Genomic DNA, 25,427 nt, shown 5'->3' with positions numbered 1-25,427 from the left:
TTGATTTGCGAATGTTGAACCAGCCTTGCATCCCAGGGATGAAGCCCACTTGATCATGGTGGATAAGCTTTTTGATGTGCTCCTGGATCCGGTTTGCCAGTATTTTATTGAGGATTTTTGCATCGATGTTCATCAGGGATATTGGTCTAAAATTCTCTTTTTTTGTTGTGTCTCTGCCAGGCTTTGGTATCAGGATGATGTTGGCCTCATAAAATGAGTTAAGGAGGATTCCCTCTTTTTCTATTGATTGGAATAGTTTCAGAAGGAATGGTACCAGCTCCTCCTTGTACCTTTGGTAGAATTCAGCTGTGAATCTATCTGGTCCTGGACTTTTTTTGGTTGGTAGGCTATTAATTATTGCCTCAATTTCAGAGCCTGTTATTGGTCTATTCAGGGATTCAGCTTCTTCCTGGTTTAGTCTTGGGAGAGTGTAAGTGTCCAGGAAATTATCCATTTCTTCTAGATTTTCTAGTTTATTTGTGTAGAGGTGTTTATAGTATTCTCTGATGGTAGTTTGTATTTCTGTGGGGTCGGTGGTGATATCCCCTTTATCATTTTTTATTGCGTCTGTTTGATTCATCTCTCTTTTCTTCTTTATTAGTCTTGCTAGCGGTCTATCAATTTTGTTGATCTTTTCAAAAAACCAACTCCTGGATTCATTGATTTTTTGGGGGATTTTTTGTGCCTCTATCTCCTTCAGTTCTGCTCTGATCTTAGTTATTTCTTGCCTTCTGCTAGCTTTTGCATGTGTTTGCTCTTGCTTCTCTAGTTCTTTTAATTGTGATGTTAGAGTGTCAATTTTAGATCTTTCCAGCTTTCTCTTGTGGGCATTTAGTGCTATAAATTTCCCTCTACACACTGCTTTAAATGTGTCCCAGAGATTCTGGTATGTTGTATCTTTGTTCACATTGGTTTCAAAGAACATCTTTATTTCTGCCTTCATTTCCTTATGTACCCAGTAGTCATTCAGGAGCAGGTTATTCAGTTTCCATGTAGTTGAGCAGTTTTGATTGAGTTTCTTAGTCCTGAGTTCTAGTTTGATTGTACTGTGGTCTGAGAGACAGTTTGTTATAATTTCTGTTCTTGCACATTTGCTGAGGAGTGCTTTACTTCCAATTATGTGGTCAATTTTGGAATAAGTGTGATGTGGTGCTGAGAAGAATGTATATTCTGCTGATTTGGGGTGGAGAGTTCTGTAGATGTCTATTAGGTCTGTTTGCTGCAGAGATGAGTTCAATTCCTGGATATCCTTGTTAACTTTCTGTCTCGTTGATCTGTCTAATGTTGACGGTGGGGTGTTGAAGTCTCCCATTATTATTGTATGGGAGTCTAAGTCTCTTTGTAAGTCTCTAAGGACTTGCTTTATGAATCTGGGTGCTCCTGTATTGGGTGCGTATATATTTAGGATAGTTAGCTCTTCCTGTTGAGTTGATCCCTTTACCATTATGTAAGTCCTTCTTTGTCTCTTTTGATCTTTGATGGTTTAAAGTCTGTTTTATCAGAGACTAGTATTGCAACCCCTGCTTTTTTTTGTTCTCCATTTGCTTGGTAGATCTTCCTCCATCCCTTTATTTTGAGCCTATGTATGTCTCTGCATGTGAGATGGGTCTCCTGAATACAGTAAACTGATGGGTCTTGACTCTTTATCCAGTTTGCCAGTCTGTGTCTTTTAATTGGACCATTTAGTCCATTTATATTTAAGGTTAATATTGTTATGTGTGAACTTGATCCTGCCATTATGATATTAACTGGTTATTTTGCTCGTTAGTTGATGCAGTTTCTTCCTAGCCTTGATGGTCTTTACATTTTGGCATGTTTTTGCAATGGCTGGTACCGGTTGTTCCTTTCCATGTTTAGTGCTTCCTTCAGTGTCTCTTGTAAGGCAGGCCTGGTGGTGACAAAATCTCTCAGCATTTGCTTATCTGTAAAGAATTTTATTTCTCCTTCACTTATGAAACTTAGTTTGGCTGGATATGAAATTCTGGGTTTAAAATTCTTTTCTTTAAGAATGTTGAATTTTGGCCCCCACTCTCTTCTGGCTTGTAGAGTTTCTGCTGAGAGATCTGCTGTTAGTCTGATGGGCTTCCCTTTGTGGGTAACCCGACCTTTCTCTCTGGCTGCCCTTAAGATTTTTTCCTTCAGTTCAACTTTGGTGAATCTGGCAATTATGTATCTTAGAGTTGCTCTTCTCGAGGAGTATCTTTGTGGCGTTCTCTGTATTTCCTGAATTTGAATGTTGGCCTGCCCTTCTAGGTTGGGGAAGTTCTCCTGGATGATATCCTGAAGAGTGTTTTCCAACTTGGTTCCATTTTCCCCCTCACTTTCAGGCACCCCAATCAGACGTAGATTTTGTCTTTTTACATAATCCCATACTTCTTGCAGGCTTTGTTCATTTCTTTTTCTTCTTTTTTCTTTAGATTTCTCTTCTCGCTTCATTTCATTCATTTGATCCTCAATCGCTGATACTCTTTCTTCCAGTTGATTGAGTCGGTTACCGAAGCTTGTGCATTTGTCACGTATTTCTCGTGTCATGGTTTTCATCTCTGTCAGTTTGTTTATGGCTTCTCTGCATTAATTATTCTAGTTATCAATTCTTCCACTCTTTTTTCAAGATTTTTAGTTTCTTTGCGCTGGGTACGTAATTCCTCCTTTAGCTCTGAGAAGTTTGATGGACTGAAGCCTTCTTCTCTCATCTCGTCAAAGTCATTCTCCGTCCAGCTTTGATCCGTTGCTGGCGAGGAGCTGCGTTCCTTTGCAGGGGGAGATGTGCTCTTATTTTTTGAATTTCCAGCTTTTCTGCCCTGCTTTTTCCCCATCTTTGTCGTTTTATCTGCCTCTGGTCTTTGATGATGGTGATGTACTGATGGGGTTTTGGTGTGGGTGTCCTTCCTGTTTGTTAGTTTTCCTTCTAACAGTCAGGACCCTCAGCTATAGGTCTGTTGGAGATTGCTTGAGGTCCACTCCAGACCCTGTTTACCTGGGTATCAGCAGCAGAGGCTGCAGAAGATAGAATATTGCTGAACAGCGAGTGTACCTGTCTGATTCTTGCTTTGGAAGCTTCCTCTCAGGGGTGTACTCCACCGTGTGAGGTGTGGGGTGTCGGTCTGCCCCTAGTGGGGGATGTCTCCCAGTTAGGCTACTCAGGGGTCAGGGACCCACTTGAGCAGGCAGTCTGTCCGTTCTCAGATCTCAACCTCCATGTTGGGAGATCCACTGCTCTCTTCAAAGCTGTCAGACAGAGTCGTTTGCGTCTGCAGAGGTTTCTGCTGCTTTTTGTTGTTGTTGTTGTTGTTGTTGTTTAGCTGTGCCCTGTCCCCAGAGGTGGAGTCTACAGAGACAGGCAGGCTTCCTTGAGCTGCTGTGAGCTCCACCCAGTTCGAGCTTCCCAGCGGCTTTGTTTACCTACTTAAGCCTCAGCAATGGCGGGCGCCCCACCCCTAGCCTCGCTGCTGCCTTGCTATTAGCTTGCAGACTGCTGTGCTGGCAATGAGGGAGGCTCTGTGGGCATGGGATCCTCCCGGCCAGGTGTGGGATATAATCTCCTGGTGTGCCCGTTTGCTAAGACCCTTGGTAAAGTGCAGTATTGGAGTGGGAGTTACCCGATTTTCCAGGTGTTGTGTGTCTCAGTTCCGCTGGCTAGGAAAAGGGATTCCCTTCCCCCTTGCGCTTCCCAGGTGAGGCGATGCCTTGCCCTGCTTCAGCTCTCGCTGGTCAGGCTGCAGCAGCTGACCAGCACCGATTGTCCGGCACTCCCTAGTGAGATGAACCCAGTACCTCGGTTGAAAATGCAGAAATCACCTGTCTTCTGTGTCACTCGCGCTGGGAGCTGGAGACTGGAGTTGCTCCTATTCGGCCATCTTGCTCCGCCCCAGAAATTCAAGCTGATTTCTAAACGATAGTTCAGGAAAGTGACATAAAAAACAAGCCACACTTTTTTTTTTTTTTTTTTTTTTTTTTTTTTTTGAGATAGAGTTTCACTCTTGTTGCCCTGGTTGGAGTGCAATGGCATGGTCTTGGTTCACTGCAACCTCTGCCTCCCAGGTTCAAGTAATTCTCCTGCCTCAGCTTCCTGTGTAGCTGGGATTACAGGTGCCCACCACCATGTCTGGCTAATTTTTTGTATTTATAGTAGAGACAGGGCTTCGCTATGTTGGCCAGGCTGGTCTCAAACTCCTGACTTCAGGTGATCTAGCTGCCTCGGGCTCCCAAAGTGCTGGGATTACAGGCATGAGCCACCATGCCTGGCTTTTTTTTTTTTTTTTTTAAATACGGTTAAACGTACATGTATCTCGTGATCCAGAAATTCCACTTCTGGGTATTTTTACCTTAGACAAATGAAACCTTATGTCCGTCCACCCTACACAAAAACTGGTATGTAAATGTTCACAGCAGCTTTATTCCTAGTAGCCAGAAACTGGAAAAATCCAAATGTAACACCCATCAACAGACAAATGGATAAACAAATTGTGGAATACACATGCAATGGAAAAGTATTCCACATTAAAAAGGAAGGGACTGCTAATATACACAACAATGTAGATGAATCTCATGGATATTATGCTACATGAAGGAAGCCAGACATAGAAGACTGTATACTGTATGATCACATTTATATGACATTGAACAAAAGGTGAAACCAATATAAGGTGATAGAAATCAGAACATTTGGGGTTGACTGGAAAAGGGCAAGAGGGAACTTTCTAAGTGATGAAATGCTTTCTATCTTAATTGGGGTAATGGCTACACAGCCAATGTGTTTGCCAGTAATCATCAAACCCTGGAGGTTAGATCTGAGCATTTCACTGTATAGAAATTATGCCTCATTTTTAAAACTTTATTTTTTAAGTTGGGCTATTTCCTCAAATGTTCCAACAACAAACTGAGGAGATCCATGTCCCGAGAGTTAATGGGGCCCTGGTGACTTTAGTGGTGGAGAGGTGGATTGTCATATGTGGTCAGCAGCCAGCTGGCAACATTTTCATTTTGTGTCATCAGTTAATCATTTGTGAAAGAATTTTCTGAAAATGGCCAGGTGCTGTGGCTCATGCCTGTAATCCCAGCACTTTGGGAGGCCAAGGCAGGCGGATCACGAGGTCAAGAGATCGTGATCATCCAGGCCAACATGGTGAAACCCTGTCTCTACTAAAAATACAAAAATTAGCTGGGCGTGGTCGTACGTGCTTGTCGTCCCAGCTACTCAGGAGGCTGAGGCAGGAGAATTGCTTGAACCTGGGAGGTGGAGGTTGCAGTGAGCCGAGATTGCCCCACTGTACTCCAGCCTGGTGACAGAGTGAGACTCCATCTCAAAAAAGAAAAAAAAAAAAAGAAGAAGGTGCCAAAGGGTTGGAGGAGACCATGGGTCTCCTGTTAGCTGAGGAGGTGGAAAGAGCTCCAGACTGATAATCAGGAAGCCTGGAGGAGACTTTGCCCTTCCAATAACCTGATCAATAAATCAATCTGGGGCTCTGCTAACACTCAATCACCAGAGAGAAACAGTGATGTGACCCTGGGCAATGTGTTTGTCACCTGTCCTCCATTCTGGGCCTCGGGGCCTCAGGGCTCCTGGAACAGGATGTTCATGATGACTTTCCCTGACCCAAATCCTTTATAATCTCCGGCCTGCCATCCCTGCCAAGAAGGGCAAAAATCTCTCTTGTGCTGAAGGCCTTGCTTTGTTTGATGTGGCCTGGGACTGACCCAGGCCATGAGTTTTCCCTCACATGCTCGATTGGGCAAGCTCTTTCTGGCACAAAGCTATACCAAAAACAAAAACAGAACAAAAACAGTGCAGAAGTTGCAAAGGAACCTGGGGAGCCCTTTCTCCCTTTTTTGCTAAACTTTCTGTCTTTAGAACACGCTTTCTTCCCACCCAGCAGAGAAGACACCCTCCCGATCAGGCAAGATGATCGCTGGGGTTCTCTCTTCCTCCTCTGTGTTTCTGTCCTGCTGGCCGCTGGTGGTCCCAGCCAGGTTTCCTGTCCACTCTGCCCACTTGGATGACCACATATAATGAACTTCCAGGACTTGGCTAAGGGAGGGTCCCCTCCATTCTTCTCTCTCTCTGTCACCATTTCCTCAGTCTCATCCAGAACACTTGCCTCAGTACCTTCATAATACACGCCACACATACATGCACACACATAGGCACATGTACACAACCACAACCATATCTACACACCATATCCATAGCATACAGCACAAATACACACCAAACCATCCCTCACACTGCACATGCACTTACAGACCACATATAAATACGCATCACACACATGCAGATGCATACCATGCATAGTGGGACACCAAACACAAACTCTCTCTCTCTCTCTCACACACACACACACACACAAAGCTAGTGTTTGGTGCAGGAGCTAAATCAGTACCAGCTTCTGTCCTTCCCTATCCTGGAGTGCTTCTCAAACCCCAGATCCCAGGGAAATGTCACAGAGGCTTATTGTCTCCCTATTTCAACCATGAATAATTGGCTAATACACATCAGCCATGTTGCTTTGGGCAACCATAAGAAGAGCTGTTCTTCCAAGCTCTCAGCCCACTCCACTCTGCACAATCCTGCCAGTGACCGTGGTTGCCAGTCACTTCAGGGAAGTCATTGGTGGAATAAACAATGCACACAGGTAAGACACACAATAGTTGTGTTATTGGTGGTGAAAATATTGAAATACGGCCGGGCGCGGTGGCTCACGCCTGTAATCCCAACGCTCTGGGAGGCCGAGGTGGGCGGATCACAAGGTCAGGAGATCAAGACCATCCTGGCTAACATGGTGAAACCCCATCTCTACTAAAAAAACACAAAAAATTAGCCGGGCATGGTGGCGGGCGCCTGTAGTCCCAGCTACTCAGGAGGCTGAAGCAGGAGAATGGCGTGAACCTGGGAGGCGGAGCTTGCAGTGAGCCAAGATGGCGCCACTGCACTCCAGCTGGGCGACAGAGCAAGACTGCATCTCAAAAAAAGTAAATAAATAAATAAAATAAAATAAATTTAAATACTTCTGTACCAGTTAATAAACACCTGTTGTCCCCGACCCCCTGCAGGTCCTATGCTCTGTTGCTTTGGCCTCTCTTCCAGGCCTTGCTAGGGTTCACCAAATAAAATGTTAGTGTGCCAGGTACAAGATGTAGATAATACAAGGTGGAGACAGGGCGGGGTGGACTAACAGTGAAAGAGGCCGTGTTGAGCAGTCATTCATTAATTCCTCCTCCAACAAGTATGTGTGGGGCATCCATGTGCAGACACTGCTGACCACTCAGGATTCGGCAGCAGAAAGTGAAAGTGAGAAGGCAGAGTACACAGTGATGAATTCTGAACGGGGAAGAGTACACCTGCTGCAGGAGCAGAGAGCGGGGGCACTCAGATTTGGAGGGCTCCAAAAATGCTTCCCACAAGGCAAGTGGTCAAGCTGACACCTAAACAAGTCAAGGTTGTTCAAGTAAAGAAGGGTGGGGCGCAGTGGCTGTAATCCCAGCACTTTGGGAGCCTGAGGCGGTGGATCACCTGAGGTCAGGAGTTCGAGACCAGCCTGGTCAACCCAGTGAAACCCGGTCTCTAGTAAAAAATACAAAATTAGCCAGGACTGGTGGTACATGCTTGTAATCCCAGCTGCTTGAGAGGTTGAGGCAGCAATTCTTCGCTTGAACCTGGGAGGCGGAGGTTGCAGTGAGCCGAGATTTCACCATTGCACCCCAGCTTGGGCAACAAGACCGAAACTCTATCTCAAATTAAAAAAAAAAAAAAGGATGGGGAGACAGGTGTCCTAGAGGAAGGAGCAGCATGTGCAAAGGCCCAGAGGCAAGAGAGAACCCTATTCATTCAAAAAGCAGAAAAGAATTGATCCATATCTGGATGCTTGGAGCATAAGAGGGAAGGGGTAAAGCGAGATTGGCATGAGTAGGGGCAGGGAAGCACAGAGGCAAGCATGTTTCCTAAGGCGACAGAACAGGTAAGTCCGAACAAAGGCTCTGAGATAAGACTGCCCAGGGTGACTCTTGGCTTGTCACTTCCTGGCCACATGACCCTTGGGAAAGTCACTCAGCTTTTTCTACTTCAGGGGAATCATTGTAGTGCTTTCCTCCCAGGGAGGATGGAGACAGGTAATACACGTAATGCACCTGGGATTACCTGGCGTGTGATACCTGTCAATTCATTTCAGTATTCTTGAGAACCTAAATCCCTCCAGCAAATCAGGGATGGTCCCAGAGCAGGGCACAGTCCTGGGGGCTGCAGGTCGGTGCAATGAAAGCCAGCCCACTGGCTGTTACCCTTAAAAGAAATACTCAGTGTCAAATGGAAAACTATATTCCTCATTCTAATCACCAGGATAACCACAGTCCTCTTTGGAGTAGCATTTTAAAAGTTGCAACATGGTTATGACACACTTGTTTGTCAATGTCTTAAAACTTACCCTTGAGAAGGAAGCAGAGTATCCTCCTTTTCACTAAAATGAAATGGAGGCTTCTACCGGGGAAGTGTAGTCCCCGGAATAGGCCAGGTCGTCTGGCCCCTCAGTCCCACATGAGCTGGAAGGCTCAACTCCTCCCCATTCCCACTCCCACCCCTCCCCCATGGTGCCAAGCCCAGCAGGATGGCTTCCTGGCCAACTCCACCATGGGCACACCCCTTGGCCCTCAGGGCTGCTGCCTGGAGTACTCATTGGCCTCCTGGGAGGTCCCCAGTTGCCAGGACAAGGCTGTGTGGGATGGCTTCTCCAACGACAACTCAACATCTCCTCTGCAGGGGTGCCCCTGACACAGCAGCTGGCCACTGGGCCTCCCAGCACCCACCCCGTCTATGCATGGGGCTTGTCACTCTGATCTCAGCAGTCTTCTTAAGGAGCAATAATCTTGGCTCAGCTCTTAACATGCTGGACTGATAAATGGGGGTGCCTGGGGAGGCCCCAACCTTTCCACAGAGTCCACACATCCGTTCAGGTGAGTGCGGGAATCAGGTTTGGAGACACACGCTGGACAGGCTTATCTAAATTGTAAGTAGCTCTTGGGCAATGAGGAGCTCCCTTTTCCAGCCCGCCCTGCTCTTCTTCCCTATATGTAGGATTCGTGGTTGTAGCAAGTGTGAGGACGGACAGGCCCACACCTGTGACCACTGTGTCAGAGACCACATAGACACAGGGTTCCCAGCAAGCTCCAACTGACCACAGGCTTCTGTCCCAGCCAAGCCTTCCCGCAGGTCAACCAAGGAAGCTTGTAGGAAACCCAATGACCAGAGACCTTAACATGTAGCCTTAGAGCTGATTTAGAAACTGGACAGTGAAGGCATGGAGTGAAAAGACTAGCAGAGCCAGGCCCGTGAAGGTAGGGTTAGGGAAGTAAGATTCTCCAAGGAGGAAAAAGTGGAGCTGCTGTTTCTCCTTCAGGGGTTGGCATTACCTTTGGTTTATCTGTGTGTGCTCTGCCACTTACTGACTTGGGTGTCTTTGGACATGTCATGGTCACTTCTCTGAGCTTCCATTTTCTCAGCTATAAACCAGGCTATTGTTGATGATAATAATAATAATAATAATAGTAATACGTTTAACATTGTTTAAAGAGTTAAGGGAAATAATGTAGGAGGCGGAAGTGGGTGGATCACCTGAGGCCAGGAGTTCAAGACCAGCCTGGCCAACATGGTGAAACCTTGTTTCTACTAAAAATACAAAAATTGGCCAGGTGTGGTGGCACACACCTGTAGTCCAAGCTACTCGGGAGGCCAAGGCAGGAGAATCACTTGAACTTGGGAGGTGGAGGTTGCAATGAGCTGCACTCCAGCCTGGGCGACAGAGCAAGACTCTGTCTCAAAAAAAAAAAAAAAAAAAAAGGGAAAAAATGCAAGTAAAAGCAATTATAAATGGCGACATGTTAGAGGACTGTTTGTTTCTTCTTCTACTCCAGGAATGTCCTCATTTTTTTCTTCTTTTTATTCAACATTTGCCCACTCAAATCCCAGTTCAAGTTTCTCTACTTGTAAGAAATTTTCTGACTTTTTTGCCCCACAGTAATTCTGATGTTTCCCAAGGCTCTTGCATTTAGTAATTACCACATGATGTCGCTTAATTGTTTTGTAATTCTTTCATCTGTTAGCTTATCTCCCACCGATGCTCCTTGGGGTGAGGAATTGTGTCTTTACTCTTCTAGTGTGTCTGTGGTTCCCAGCTTAGTGCCAGACACACTATGGTTAATCAGTAACTACTTGCTAACCATGCATTTACAATGGATATTACAATGGATATTAGTTTATTTCCTAATAACTAGTTCATTTATATGAAAGTTGTTTGGAAACTGTGAAGAATAAGCAAAAAGAATTGTTGGACTTGAGCAATTATTTTGGTCTTGGTTAAAGATGAGCTTCTGAAATAATTTACTGTGAAGATGCACACAAGGTAACCCCAGGGAGCGCACCTGCAAGAAATACAGCCAGGGCCCACAGGACCTGGGGGGAGTCACACAGCTTTTTATTCTCTGATTCTTTGTGTCTCTCAATCCCTCCCTCCCTGTGTTCCTCATCTCTGCCTCTCTTAGCTTGTTTTATAGGCCTTGACAATCTCCTAATCTGCAATAACTCATTGTTTTGGGTTACCATGGTACCAAAAATGGCCTCAACTCTCCCTGATCTTACAACTCCAATGGCCCACATTACTTAACTGGTTTCTGTGTCTCTTATTTCAAATCCCAGAGAATCTGAATGCTCAGCTTGGATCAGTTCCCTCCTCTGGTTCAATCAGTTGTGACCAGGGAATGGGTCCCCCAGGAAAACATGGCCATTCAGGCAGCAGCATCTTCCTGGGGGCTGTGGAGCCCCTCCCAAGTAAGGAGCCTGGTCTATAGAGGTCCACCCTGCTGAACACACTCAATTCCCCAACAACGCACTCACCCTCCATGCAGTCATTGGCTTAGGGCCATTCTTTTCAACAAGAATTTTTTTGGCTGCCCTGTACCTTCTCAGAATACTTGAGGCCCTGGAAAGGGAAAGAAAGTCTTGAAATATGATGGCCCTGACTTCCAAGATCTTTTTCTAGTGGTGGGGACTCAACCATTGGACTGACGGGCCAGTTAAAGGCTAGAACATAAAGTAAGTATGGTAATTTCACAACAGAAATGTGGGAACACAGGCTTCAAAGATAGGCCAACAACAGTAGATGGAAATCAGCAGCTATCTTCGACTATCAGATTGACAAATATTAAGAAGAATGACAACACGCAATATTGGTGAGGTGTGGGGAAACAAGTACTGTCATGCACTGCTGATGGGAGTGAAAAATGAAGCAATGCTGCTGTAGGCTACCTGGCAATCTCTGCCAAGATAGTAAATGTTCATTCCCTGATCCAGGAATTTATGTAAGTTCAGTGGGCTCTCCAGATCCAGGAGTTTATGTAAGTACAGTCAGCTCTCCAGATCCATGGGTTCTGCATCCGTAGATTCAGCCAATCTCAGATCAAAAATATTCACTTAAAAAAAAAAAACTGTGGCTGGGCACAGTGGCTCACGCCTGTAATCACAGCACTTTTGGAGGCCGAGATGGGCAGATCACAAGGTCAAGAAATCAAGACCATCTGGCTAACACGGTGAAACTCTGTCTCTACTAAAAAAAAAAAAAAAATACAAAAAATTAGCGGGGCGTGGTGGCACGTGCCTGTAGTCCCAGCTACTTGAGAGGCTTAGGCAAGAGAATTGCTTGAACTGGGGAGGTGTGAGTTGCAGTGAGCTGAAATTGCACCACCGCATTTCAGCCTGGGCGACAGAGTGAGACTCTGTCTCAAAAACAAAACAAAACAAAACAAAACAAAACTGTGTCTGTTCTGAACATATTCAGACTTCTTTTCTTGTAATTTCCTAAACAATACAGTATGACAACAATTTACATAAAATTTACATTGTACTAGGTATTATAAGCAATCTAGAGATGATTTAAAGTACACTGGAGGATGTGCATAGGTTATATGCAAATACTTTGCCACTCTATATCAGGGACTTGAAGATCCAGGAATATTGGTATCCATGAGAGGTCCTGGATTCAAGCCCCCATGAATACCAAAGGACAGGTTCAAGGATGCTTGTATATGCATGTGAATGCAGTGCTGTTCAGAGGAGAAAATAAACACACTTAAATGGCAAATAAGCTTGCTTAGGTGGATTATAATATTATAGAACACTATAAACTATTAAAATAATGAGGTAGCTCTATACTAGCATTTAAAGATAACCTTTAAATACACGCAAATGTATTGTTGCATGGAGAAAAAAAGCAGGTGATAGGATAGCAATTCATGTAGGATCTGATTTACATAAAAATTTCACATTCAACTCTGTGGACATTAGACACAGACTGGGAGCAGTTACCAAAATGTTAAAGGCAGGCTAAGATTTCAAGTAATTGCTACTTTTGCCTTTATATTTTCTGTATTGCTTGAATTTGTATATTTATTTTCATAATCAGAAAACTCAATAAAGCTAGCTTCCCCACCTTTGTCTTTTTTTAAAAAAAGAACACTTTCATTTTAGAATAGTTTTATATTTACAGAAAACTTGAAAAGAAGGTGAAAAGTTCCTATATGCTCCACTCCCAGTTTTCCCTATTATTAACATTTTAGCATGATACATTTGTCACAATTAATGAACCAATATTGATGCATTATTAACTAAGGTACATGCTTTATTCAGTTTTGTCGTTGTTGTTTTTGAGACAGGGTCTTGCTGTCACCCAAATGCAGTTGTGCGATCACAGGTAACTGCAGCCTCAACTTCCTGGGCTCAAGCGATCCTCCCACCTTAGCCTCCTGTGTAGCTGGGACTACAGGCACACATCACCACATTCTGCTAATTTTTGTAGTTTTTGTAGAGACAGGGTTTCACCATATTGTCCAGGCTGGTCTCAAACTCCTGGGCTCAAGAGATTCACCCACCTTAGCCTCCCAAATGCTGAGATCACAGGCATGAGCCACTGCCACCGGCCTCAGATTTCCTTTAGTTGTTACCTAATGTCCCTTTTCTGTACTAAGATTCCATCCAGAATATCAGATACATTTAGTTGTCATGTTTCTTTCGGCTTTCTTTGTCTTTTTCTTGTTTTTGATGATGTTGACGGTTTAAAATTTTTTTTGAATTTTTATTTATTATCATTATTATTATTATTATTTTGAGACAGTCTCACTCTGTCATCCAGGCTAGAGTGCAATGGAGTGATTTCGGCTTACTGTAACCTCTACTTCCGGGTTCAAGTGATTCTCATGCCTCAGCTTCTCAAGTAGCTGGGATTACAGGCACACGCCACCACACCTGGCTAATTTTTGTATTTTTTGTAGAGATGGGGTTTCACCGTGTTGGCCAGGCTGGTCTTGAACGCCTGGCCTTAAGTGATCCACCTGCCTCGGCCTCCCAAAATGTTGAGATTATAGGCATAAGCCACCACTCCCAGCCAACAGTTTGAGGAGTAGTTTTGAAAGGAATGAGGCACATCCCCCATATATCTCCCAACTTCCTGAGCCCAGCACAAACACATTCCTCCATATTTCTCTCAAACTTCAGAAAAACACCACCTAGGAAATCCCCGATAAGGACACAGCGGGAACCAGTAAAAAATGCTAAATGTGCTGTAACCGAGAGAATTACCTTGTTCCCCTGTAACTTTACATATCCTGTTTACATCGGGCTATAAAAAGCAAGCACTCGCGTTGTTCGGGGTCCTCTTGTGTGCTGTGGAATGGAGGGACCAAGTTCGAACTTGCAGTAAAGATCCTTGCCGCTTGGCTTTGACTCTGGACTCTGGTGGTCTTCTTTGGGGAACAAACGGTCTGGGCATAACAGTTTTCAGGTAGATTGTAGATTACCCCTCCATTGGGATTTGTCTGATGTTTTTCTCATGATTAGACTGGGGTTATGTGTTATTGGGAGGAAGACCATAGAGGTAAAGGGTCATTCTCTTCACATCATATCAAGAGTGCATACTATTAGCATTACTTATCACTTGATGTTAACCTTGATTGCCTGGCTGAAGTAGTGTTTGTGAAGTTTCTCCACTGTAGTTATTCTTGTTTTCCTCTTTCACATGCATGTATGCTTTGGAAGGAAGTTACTATGCACAGCCCACATGGAGGAGGGGAGAGTTATCCTCTGCCTTCGTGAGGGTGAACTATCTACATAAGTTATTTAGACTTTTCTGCTGGGAGATCCTTCTCTTCTCCATTGTAAAATTCAATCATTTATTTTTATTACTATGACTCATAAATATGTATCTCACACTTTGGATTATAGTCCCATATTACTTTATTTTATTGCTCAAATTGTTTCAGCTTTGGCCTTTGGGAACTCTTTCAGTTGGCTCCTGTGCCCCTTTGATCTCTTCCCATCAATGTGAGTTGGGGTGTGTGTGTGTGTGTGTGTGTGTGTGTGTGTGTAAAACACTTCCTTACTTTCTGGCACTACATGATGCTCCAGCCTCATCTCATCTTGTACATTTCCTGCCTGTCCTAAAATCAGTCTTTCCTTTATGAGACAAAACAGCAAACATCTGCCTCTGACTAGTCACATAGTTGGCCCTTGCTGTAAAGAGAGAGGATCACTTGAGTCCAGGAGTTCCAAACCAGCCTGGGTTACGTGGTGAAACCACTTCTCTGTACAAAAACTTACAAAACAAAACAAAACAAAACAAAAAACCATTAGCCAGGCTTGGTGGCATGCGCCTGTAGTCCCAGCTACTCGGGAGGCTGAGGTTAAAGGATCACTTGATCCCAGAGTTCGAGGCTGCAGTGAGCCATGATCACACCACTGCACTTCAGCCTGGGCCACAGAGTAAGACCCTGTCTTAAAAACAAACAAACAAACAAACAAAAAAGCCACGTTTGCTCCTTCTGCTCATTCAGAAACCTCTGACTCAGTGACTGAGCACAGCCCTCCGGAAGAATGCTTTGAAGATGATAAGCAGGATAGAGAATATGTTCCCACATCTCTTGCCTGATTACCACATTTTTAGAAAAGATAAGTTCAATGATTCTAGCCCTTGCCTTTTCCTGTACATATGACAATGACAGGATGAAGAATTATGCTTCCGTAATCTATTACCACATATACTCTTGCACCCAAACTTTGATGAGATTTTGCCCGAATGTAACTTCTAAATAACTATTACTTAACAATGACTTGTAATTCTGTTTCAATTATATGTTTTTAACCTTTTGACATCTTCGGCAGGTTTCCCCAGGATCAAAATACTAAATTAAGTGTTTTTCTTCTTTTTTTGGCTTCACGTAACTTTGAGATTTTCCAGTTGGGTTGCTGAAAAACCTAAAAAAAAAAAGCATCTCTCATCTTGCATAGATGTTAAATGATTAGGCTTATTTGGAAAATTATAAGGAAAGCATTATCAAATCATAAATGATACTAGATCTTCCAGTTACATTTATGGGTATGTTATTGATATAAATGTTCTAAAATTATATAAATCCAAAAAATTCTAATATGTTATCTATCAAATAATTTTGATTGTAATGTTAAATGTTTTCCAAAGTTATATTTGTATGGATGTTATTAATGTGAGCATTCTAAAGAGTATACAAAATTTATAAAAGACTGATGGTCCTGATGGGCCACTGTCTGTCATCATTCTGGTCGTTATCTTAAAATACTGTATGTAATAGAAATAACTAAATTTTCTTCAATTGAGAACTTTCATCAGATTTTAACCATGGCTATTATAAGTTTTTGTCATCCACAGTTATTGTTTTGAATTCTTCTCTAAGTACTCTTTTTTTTTTTTTTTTTTTTTTTTGAGACAGAGTCTGGCTCTGTTACCCAGGCTGGAGTGCAGTGGTGAGATCTCAGCATTTATTAAGATTGCCAAACATCAATCAGAACAAGAATTACATGTGACTGAACTATGGAGAACTAAAGCGATTTTCATGCGGCTGAACTGATGGAGGGTTACAGTGATTCTTATGACTTCTGTTTGAAACATTGCTGATTCTATTTATATTTTGTTTTCCAAAGTGAAGAATGCTTCTTTTCTTTTGAGCTATTTTACAACAATTGGATAAAGTTTACTTTTGTGAATAAAATTAAAACATTTACCTTTCTCTCTACCTAAATTCTTCAAAATTGGACAACTATTCTTCAATGGCTAAGGCCAAAGTACTGGTCACCCACTGACAAGAGATGAATCATTATTCAGGAGAATGGCATGCAACCTTGTGTCGTGACCTACTCCATGCTGCTAGCAATCTGGCCTGCCTGCAATAAGAAGGTTCTTTCCGCCTGCCAAGAGAGGTGACTTCCTGGGAATGAGTCTGATAACATCTGACAAGATTAATGATTGTGCCTCTGTAATCTACAACCAGATGGACTTGTGTGCCCAAACTTTGACGACATTTTGCTGTAATGTGACTTCTGAACGCAAGCAGAGAACCTCTATCACCTGTATGTGAGCTGTGGGCTGAAATACTGCTTTGGAGCAGTCTAACAGAAACGCTCTGAAAGACTCCTCTGGGGTTGGACTCCTCTGTAAGACTCTAAATAATACTAACTTTAATTGTCTAAAAGCTTGTTTTTGTTGTTGTTGTTGTTTTTCCTTTAGTGGCCATTTCCAAGAAGCCCTGGCTTCTTTTATTAGAGGATGGCATTATAAGAATCTATACATTAAGTGTGCACATTACAAATAAGTTAACAAAGCCAGCTTTATTTTCGTAAGAAATGAAAATCATCAGCCATGTAGGCAGACAGGGAAGGCCAGTGGCAGAAGAAGGGTCCCTGTTAGGAAGGCAGGCGGGACGAGACATTGTCCATGGGAGAAGGGTGTGGCTGGGGCTCCGTCACAGGAGACTTGCAAAACAAAGGGAGTCCACTTAGACCTGTTCTGACCCCATCTCAGGGCTCCTCCTGAGTGGCCAGTGGGCTGGGGGTGGGGAAGAGGCAAGTGCTCTCCTCTCCCTCTCTCTCTCTCCCAGGGTCACTCAGAGCACGCGGGAAGGGGTAGGAGTGGGAGGTCCCTGCTCGGAGCCTGGCTGCCACAGCTCCTGCCGTGTTCTGGTGTACCAGGCCGGACCCTGCACAATGCCTTTGGCGTGATGTTCAAACCTGTGTCTGCTGGTCACTCTCTTTAGCTGCCTGGCTGTACTACAAACCCAGTTGTGGAAAGTCCCACCACAAGGACCTTGATAGAGGTGGAGGCCCTCCCCATGCAGAGGCCAGAGAACAGCGCCCATTCTCCCGGTACCCGTCGGTGGGACCGCAACACACGCCTGTACTGCTCACTGCGCATGTGCAGTCAGCTCTGGTCTGGGCTGGTAGCGGGACACTGGGAGGTGGGAGCTGACTCTTGCCCAGCCCTGGCCCAGCCCTGGCCCACAGCAGGGTGTCAGGTACACTTGGTGACCGACCCAATATTGTCTCAGGAGTAGGGTTGCTAGAGTTAGCAAATAAAAATGTAGGATATACTTGTGCTAAATGGGGCCTGCTTATACTAACAAAGAAATTAATCCGTGTTTATTTGAAATGAAAATTTAACTAGGCATCCTGTGTTTTATCTGGCAACCTCACCCAAGGGAACTGTCTGAGGACTGTCTCAAACCGGAGCAAAGTCAGAGTTGGGACTGTGCCCATCAGGGTGTCCTCTTCTAAGTCAGGTATCAAGTCATCTCTTACCCAGTCATTTTGCCTGAAATCCTGATAATATTCAACACAAACTTCCCCAGCTGAAAAAAGGCAATTAGAAGTGTCAGTATTTGTTTTGCCATGTGGTGGGGTTGGGGACACTGACTGTGTCATTTACCCTCAGTCCCAAGCACAGAACCAGGGGCTCAACGTCAGGGTGATGTCCAAGGAGCTGAGGTGCACACACCAAGAGTGCGGAAAATCCAAAGAAGGCACCTGAAAAGAGAATCAACTCACCTACTGAGCCAACCAGGATGGGAGAACCGGGAAAGTTGAGACAGTAGCCAAGTGTTACGGGACAATGGGGAGGTGGGTGTGGTGGAAATCTGATGACATAGGCCAACATGCATCTGGATGTGCACCCTTTCCTACTGTGTGTGACAATAAAGATAAGATGACCTCTCTCCTAACCCTGTATAAATGACATAAACTGCAGCCAGTAACTTTCCTCCATTAATATGCCTTTCTCAATGAAAGCAAGACATTTGACTGGGTGCAGTGGCTTACGCCTGTAATCCCAGCACTTCGGGAGGCTGAGGCAGGTGGATCACTTGAGGCCAAGAGTTCGAGACCAGCCTGGCCAACCTGTTGAAACTCTGACTCTACTGAAAATACAAAAATTAGCTGGGCATGGTGGCAGGCACCTGTAATCCCAGTTATTCGGGAGGCTAAGACAGCAGAATCGCTTGAGCCTGGGAGACAGAGGTTGCAATGAGCCAAAACAAGGCAAAATCATGCCACTACACTCCAGCCTGGGAGACAGAGCAAGACTCGATCTCAAAAAAAAAAAAAAAAAAAAAAAAGAAATCAAGACATTTAAGCAGGCATAGCAAATATGGCATTTGCCAGTTCTCAGTTGATAACTGTGCTTTCTCCCGTTGGATACAGACACTGCCTCAGACTCATGCTTAGTACCCTACACTGACCTTGCTAACAATACAAAACCCTTATTCCATCTCTGCTTTATAGCTGCTGATTTCATCCCTATCTACTGCCCTGATCCCCGGACAATGCTATTGGACCTCTTGAGTCAAATGGCCCTATAAATTTATGAGGATTTTTATTATCTTTGTTTTCTTTCTGTAGCTGGGCAAGTGAGCTTGATGGTATTTTGTAAAATTTCAAGTCATTGTTCAATCCCTAGCCCTGCAGGGAAGATAGCACAAGTTGAGACAGGTAGAGTCTGTACTGGGGGCCCAGGGAGAGATCGTGGGAATGTTCTTACTGGCAGCCTGAGTCTAGATGCTGGAAGATGAATATCAGGCTTGCATTTGGGACTCCAGCTTTTTCAAAAGTGGGTGGAAAAATTACTGTACTCATATCAAGCACAATGTGACATGTTCATCTGAGTAAAATCCAGCTTTGAAATGTTACATATTTTCACGCCTAGAGACTCAATCTTAATAGTTTCTGCTTGAGTTATGTGATTTACTTGAAAATTGCAGTGTGCCCATCATTTGCTTTGGAAATTTTATGTCAACCTTTGACCCAAAGCAGAAAAGTTCTGGAGAAAATAATGAAATGAGTGTTAGTGGCTTCATTAATACGTTAAGCGCTGTGCCTGAGGCAGAAAGGGTAGCAATGTTCATTCTCCTTCATTAATTTTTGACAAATAAACATTTTCAAAATGTATTTCTAAGCTAAAGGAGTTCAACGAAATAGCAGCCACATATGTACTCGGGACTTCTGTAGAAAGCGTTAAAAAAAAAAGACATGGTAATTATTGTCTAGGGTTTCTGAATCTTGTCACGATTGGCATTTTGGGCCAGATAATCTTTGATGTGGGGGCCTATTGTGTGTACCGTAGGATATTTAGCAACATCCGTAGTGTCTCCCCACTAGATGGGTAGCACCCTCTTCTCAATTGTAATAACCACAAATCTCTGCAGACATTGCCAAATGTCCCCTGGAGGGAAGGGAGGCACAAAATTGTCCCCAGCTGAGAATAACTAATCATTGTCAAATCACCTGTTTTAAGGCTAACAGAAGGCAACAAATCTGTGTGCAACCACAACTGTCTTATAAAGAAGGGAGTATGTTATGCAATAGGACACTTTGTTCATCTTGGATCCAGTGTAGCCAAAACAATGTTGAGATAAGAGAACAAGGTTGGAGGACACAATTCAAATTTCAAAACTTACTAAAAAGCTACAGTAATCAAGACAGGGTGGTACTGGCATAAGGACAGACATAGATCAATGGAACAGAATTGACAATCCAGAAACAAATCTTCACGTCTATAATCAATTGATTTTCGACAAGGGTGTCAAAACAATTCAATGAGGAAAATAATAGTATTTTCAGCAAATGGTACTAGAACAACTGCATATCCACATGCAAAAGAATGAAGTTGGACCTCTGTCTTATACCATACACAAAAATTAACTCAAAATGTATCAAAAACCTAAATGTCAGAGCTAAAAAATTATAAAGCTATTAGAAGAAAACATAGGCATACATCTTCATGACCTTGGATTGTATATGACACTAAAAACATGTGACAAAAGAAAAAAAGAAACAAATTAGACTTACTCAAAATTTACTCTTTGTGCCTCAAAGAATATAATCAAGAAAGTGAAAAGACAACCCACAGAATGGGAGGAAATTTTCACAAACCATATATTTGATAAAGGTCTTTTACCTAGATTATGTAAAGAATCCTACAAGTCAATGATAAAAAGATAAATAACCTAATTTTAAAATGAACAAAGAATGTTAATAGACATTTCTCCAGAGAAGATATACAAATGGCCAATAAGCAGGTGAAAAGATACTCAACATCATTAGCCATTGAGGAACTGCCAATCAAAATATATATGTTCACCTGATTGATGGCAAAGGTGACACCTACAGTATGGTGGGGCAGGGGGCAAAGATGGTCTTTTGAAGGGCAATTGAATAGTCAAATGGACAAAATAAATTGTGACCCCTACTTCACATATTGTTCGTAAAAATTCCAGATGGATTGTAGGTCTAAATGTGAGAGATTTAAAAATAAATATATATATATTTTTTTGAGACGGAGTCTGGCTCTGTCGCCCAGGCTGGAGTGCAGTGGCACGATCTCTGCTCACTGCAAGCTCCATCGCCTCCCGGGTTCATGCCATTCTCCTGCCTCAGCCTCCCGAGAAGCTGGGACTACAGGTGCCCGCCACCACGCCTGGCTAATTTTTTTTGTATTTTTAGTAGAGACGGGGTTTCACCATGTTCACCAGGATGGTCTCGATCTCCTGACCTCATGATCCTCCTGTCTCAGCCTCCCAAAATGCTGGGATTACAGGCGTGAGCCACCGCGCTGGGCCAAAAAATAAATCTTTTAGAAGAAAACTGGGGTAGGCAAATGTTTCTTACAATGACATAGAAATAACTTATTATAAAGGAATAAAAGAAAAATTGGACTACATTAAGATCAAGAACTGCTGTTCATCAAAAGACATCATTAAAAGCATGAAAGATAAGCATAGACTGGGAGAAGACATTTGCAATATTGGACTCATGGTGATGTGAATGCACTATTCAGGTCCTCCTTTAAGAAAAGACCTCCTGTGAAGCTATGAGGAGTGTGATGAACTCACGACCTCCTGCTGTTGGTGCCTGCCTTCAGGTCCACATCAGCTTTTGAGCCAAGGTTGTGCTCTTCTTGGAGACCATCCGTGGCCAATAATTCAGAAAGGCAAAGGTAACCAACCATGCTCTTTGCAGAGTATGCTCCAGCCAATGACTAAAGAAGGCAGTGGTACAAAGGCCTAGCTATTTCCACCTGAAGCAGGGCTCCTCTGATGGGCAGTCTTGGCTTCAGAGCTCCCTATTGGGCTGTCAGAGGCCACCAGGGCTGTATTGCAGTTCTATGGCTCCCGTTACCCAATCCCACCTTCTTTCCTTTTCCTTCGTAGTGTACTCCACAATAAGCCTTTTACACTTCTTTTTTTTTTTTTTTTTGAGACGGAGTCTTGCTAAATCGCCCAGGCTGGAGTGCAGTGGTGCGATCTTGGCTCACTGCAAGCCCCGCCTACCAGGTTCATGCCATTCTCCTGCCTCAGCCTCCCAAGTAGCTGGGACTACAGGTGCCCACCACTATGTCCAACTAATTTTTTTTGTAGTTTTAGTAGAGACGGGGTTTCACCATGTTAGCCAGGGTGGTCTCGATCTCCCGACCTCATGATCCACCCGTCTTGGCCTTCCAGAGTGCCAGGATTACAGGCATGAGTCACCACGCCCGGCCCAACCTTTTACACTTCTAACACCACCTCAGTCTCTGCTTCCCAGGGAACACAAACCAGTTCAACTTATATAAAATATATTAAAAAAAAAAAAAAAAAAAAAGAAAGAAACAGCATATATAAAAAGAACTCCTAAAATCAATAAACAAATCAGTAGACAACCCAATAGAAAATGGGCAATATACCTGAATGACTACTTTATAAAAGAAGATATGCAAATGGCTGATAAAGAAATAAAAATATGTTTGTGTTAATTTCCTGGGGCTGCTGTAACAAATTCCCATAATCATGGCAGCTTAACACAACAGATATGTATTCTCAAAGTTCTGGAGGTAAGAAGTCCAAAATCAAGGTATTGGCAAGGCCATGCTCCCTCTGGAGGCTCTGAGGAAGATCCATTCCTTGGCTTTTCTCACTTCTGGGGGCTGCTGGCAGTTCCTGGCTTCCTTTGGCTTGTGGCTACATCACTCCAATCTGTACCTCCACCTTGCCCTCACCTTCTCCTATATGAATGTCTAATTTCCCTCTGTCTCTCTTTTAAAAGAACACTAGTGTATTCTTATAAATTATTAGTCTGTATTAGTGTATTAGTCTGTTCTCATGCTGGCTAATAAAGACATACCTGAGACTGGATAATTTATAAAGGAAAGATGTTTAATGGTCTCACAGTTCTACATGGCTGGGGAAGCCTCACAATCATGGTGGAAGGCAAAGGAGGAGCAAAGTCACGTCTTACATGGTGGCAGGCAAGAGGGCATGTGCAGGGGTACTGCCCTTTATAAAACTGTCAGATCTCATGAGATTTATTCACTATCACAAGAACAGCATGGGAATGACATACCCCCGTGATTCAATTGCCTTCCACTGGGCCCCTCCCATGTCACATGGGAATTGTGGGAACTACAATTCAATATGAGATTTGGGTGGGGACACAGCCAAACCATATCATTCTGCCCTGACCCCTCCCAAATTTCATGTCCTCACATTTCAAAACCAATCATGCCATCTCAACAGTCCCCCCAAAGTCTTAACTCATTTCAGCATTAACTCAGAAGACCACAGTTCAAAGTCTTGTCTGAAACAAGGCAAGTCCCCTCCACCTATGAGCCTGTAAAATCATAAGCAAGTTAGCTTCTTCCTGGATACAGGCATTGCATAAATAGACCCTTTTCAAATGGGAGAAATTGGCCAAAACAAAGGGGCTACAAGCCCCCATGGAAGTCCAAAATCCAGCGGGACAACCAAATCTTAAAGCTCCAAAATGATCTCCTTCGACTCCATGTCTCATATCCAGGCCACACTGATGCAAGAGATGGGCTCCCATGACTTTGTGTAGCTCCACCCCTGTGGCTTTGCAGGGTATAGTCCTGCTCCTGGCCACTTTCAGGGGCTGGTGTTGAGTGTCTGTGACTTTTCTAGGTGCATGGTACAAGCTGTCAGTTCATCTATCATTCTAGAGTCTGGAGGATGGTGGCCCTCTTTTCACAGCTCCACTAGGCAGTGCCCCAGTGGGGACTCTTTGCAGGGGCTCCAACCACACATTTCCCTTCCACATTGCCCTAGCAGAGACTCTCCATAAGGGCCCCGCCCCTGCAGCAAACTTCTGCCTGGACATCCAGGCATTTCCCTAAGTCCCCTGAAATTTAGGTGGAGATTCCCAAACCTCAATTATTGACTTCTATGCACCTGCAGGCTTAACACCATGTGGAAGCTGCCAGGCTTAGGGTTTGCACCCTCTGAAGCCATAACCTGAGCTGTACCTTGGCACCTTTTAGCCACAACTGGAGTGGCTGGAATGCAGGGCACCAAGACCACAGGCTGCACATAGCAGTGGGACCCTGGGCCCAGCCCAGGAAGCCATTTTTTCCTCCTAGGCCTCTAGACCTGTGATGGGGGGGTGGCTGCTACAGAGGTCTCTGACATGCTCTGGAGGTATTTTTCCCATTGTCCTGGTGATTAATGTTGGGCTCTTTGTTACTTATGCAGATTTTTGCAGCAGGCTTGAATTTCTCCCCAGGAAATAGATTTTTCCTTTCTATTGCACTGCCAGGCTGAAAATTTTCCAAACTTTTATGCTCTGCTTCCTATTGAATGCTTTGCTGCTTAGATATTTCTTTTGCCAAATATCCTAAATCATCTCTCTCAAGTTCAAAGTTCCACAGATCTCTAGGGCAGGGGTAAAATGCCACCAGTCATCTTGCATATCAAGACTGACTTTTACTCCAGTTCCCAACAAGTTTCTCATCTCCATTTGAGACCACCTCATTCTGGACCTTATTGTTCATATCACTATCAGCATTTTGGGCAAAGCCATTCAACAGGTCTCTAGGAAGTTCCAAAGTTTCCCACATCTTCCTGTGTTTTTCTGAGCGCTCCAAACTGTTCTAACCTCTGTCTGTTAACCAGTTGCAAAAGTCGTTTCCACATTTTTGGGTATCTTAACAGCAGCACCCCACTCTACCAGTATCAATTTACTGTATTAGTCTGTTCTCATACTGCTAATAAAGACATACTCAAGACTGGGTAATTTATAAAGAAAAGAGATTTAATGTACTCACAGTTCCACATGGCTGGGGAGGCCTCACAATCATGGCAGAAGGCAAAGGAGGAGAAAGGCACATCTTACATGGTGGTAGGCAAGAGCACATGTGCAAGAACTCCCCTTTATAAAACCATCAGATCTTGTGAGACTTATTCGCTACCAGGAGAACAGCATGGGAAAGATCTGCCCCCATGATTCAATTACTTCCCACTGGATTCCTCCCCTGGCATATGGGGATTATGGGAGTTACAATTCAAGATGAGATTTGGATGGGGACACAGCAAAACCACGTCAATTTGTAATGGTTTTTAGTGCCCACCAGATAATCGAGAATAATCTACTTATCTCAAAATGCTTAACTTAATGACATTTGCAAAAACTTTACCATGTAAAGCAACATTCACAGCTTTCAGGAATTAAAGCATCTAATATTTTTGGGGGACACCACTCAGCCCACTACAGCTTGTATTATTAGGCATCAGGAAAATTCAAAGGAAATGCAAATTAAGGTCACAATGTGCTGCTACTTCACACCCACCAGAATAGCTAAAATGAAAAAGGCAGGACCAAGCAGAGCTCTCATACACTGCTCATGGGGGTTATGCCAATGTAATTTCTTTGTCAAATTGATTGGCAGCACCAACACTGAGTATATGCATACCCTGTGGCCCAGAAATTCCACTCCTGGGGATGCGTCTAATTCTTTGACACACCTTTCCTCAAGAGGCAGAATCTACATCAAATGCCTTTGAATTATGGAGAGCGTGACAGTTCAACCAATAGAATGTGGTGTTTGTGACACTATGAGACTCTGCAGAGAGAAAAAGATCATAAGATGCCTTCCAGCTTCAATTTTCCTTTCTAGAATGATTACTCTTAGATTCCTGAGCCTCCAGGCAGGGAGTTTGACCATATCAAGACCTTCCTACTGTGAGGAAGCCTAAGTCACAGGGGCAGACTATGGAGAGGGATCCTGAGGTTTAGTCCCAGGTAAGAGCAGGTTTCAACTTATTCCAGC

At 43.7% G+C, this 25,427-nt stretch overlaps 1 protein-coding gene across 1 annotated transcript in view; it reads left to right on the top strand.

The window, feature by feature from the left end:
• Window positions 1-16,536, top strand: part of LOC141408388 (uncharacterized) — a 64,692-nt gene extending 48,156 nt beyond the window's left edge. Inside the window, exon 3 of the mRNA XM_074012521.1 lies at window positions 15,778-16,536. The gene's annotated coding sequence lies outside the window, so the exon portion shown is untranslated. The remainder of the gene's footprint in view (window positions 1-15,777) is intronic.
• The last annotated feature ends 8,891 nt before the right edge of the window (window positions 16,537-25,427 follow it).

The sequence above is a fragment of the Macaca fascicularis genome, chromosome 13 (assembly GCF_037993035.2).
Source record: "Macaca fascicularis isolate 582-1 chromosome 13, T2T-MFA8v1.1".
In the NCBI taxonomy this organism is placed as follows: Eukaryota; Metazoa; Chordata; class Mammalia; order Primates; family Cercopithecidae; genus Macaca; species Macaca fascicularis.
Note: the sequence above shows the minus strand (reverse complement) of the source record. Positions and strands in the feature narration are given on the sequence as shown.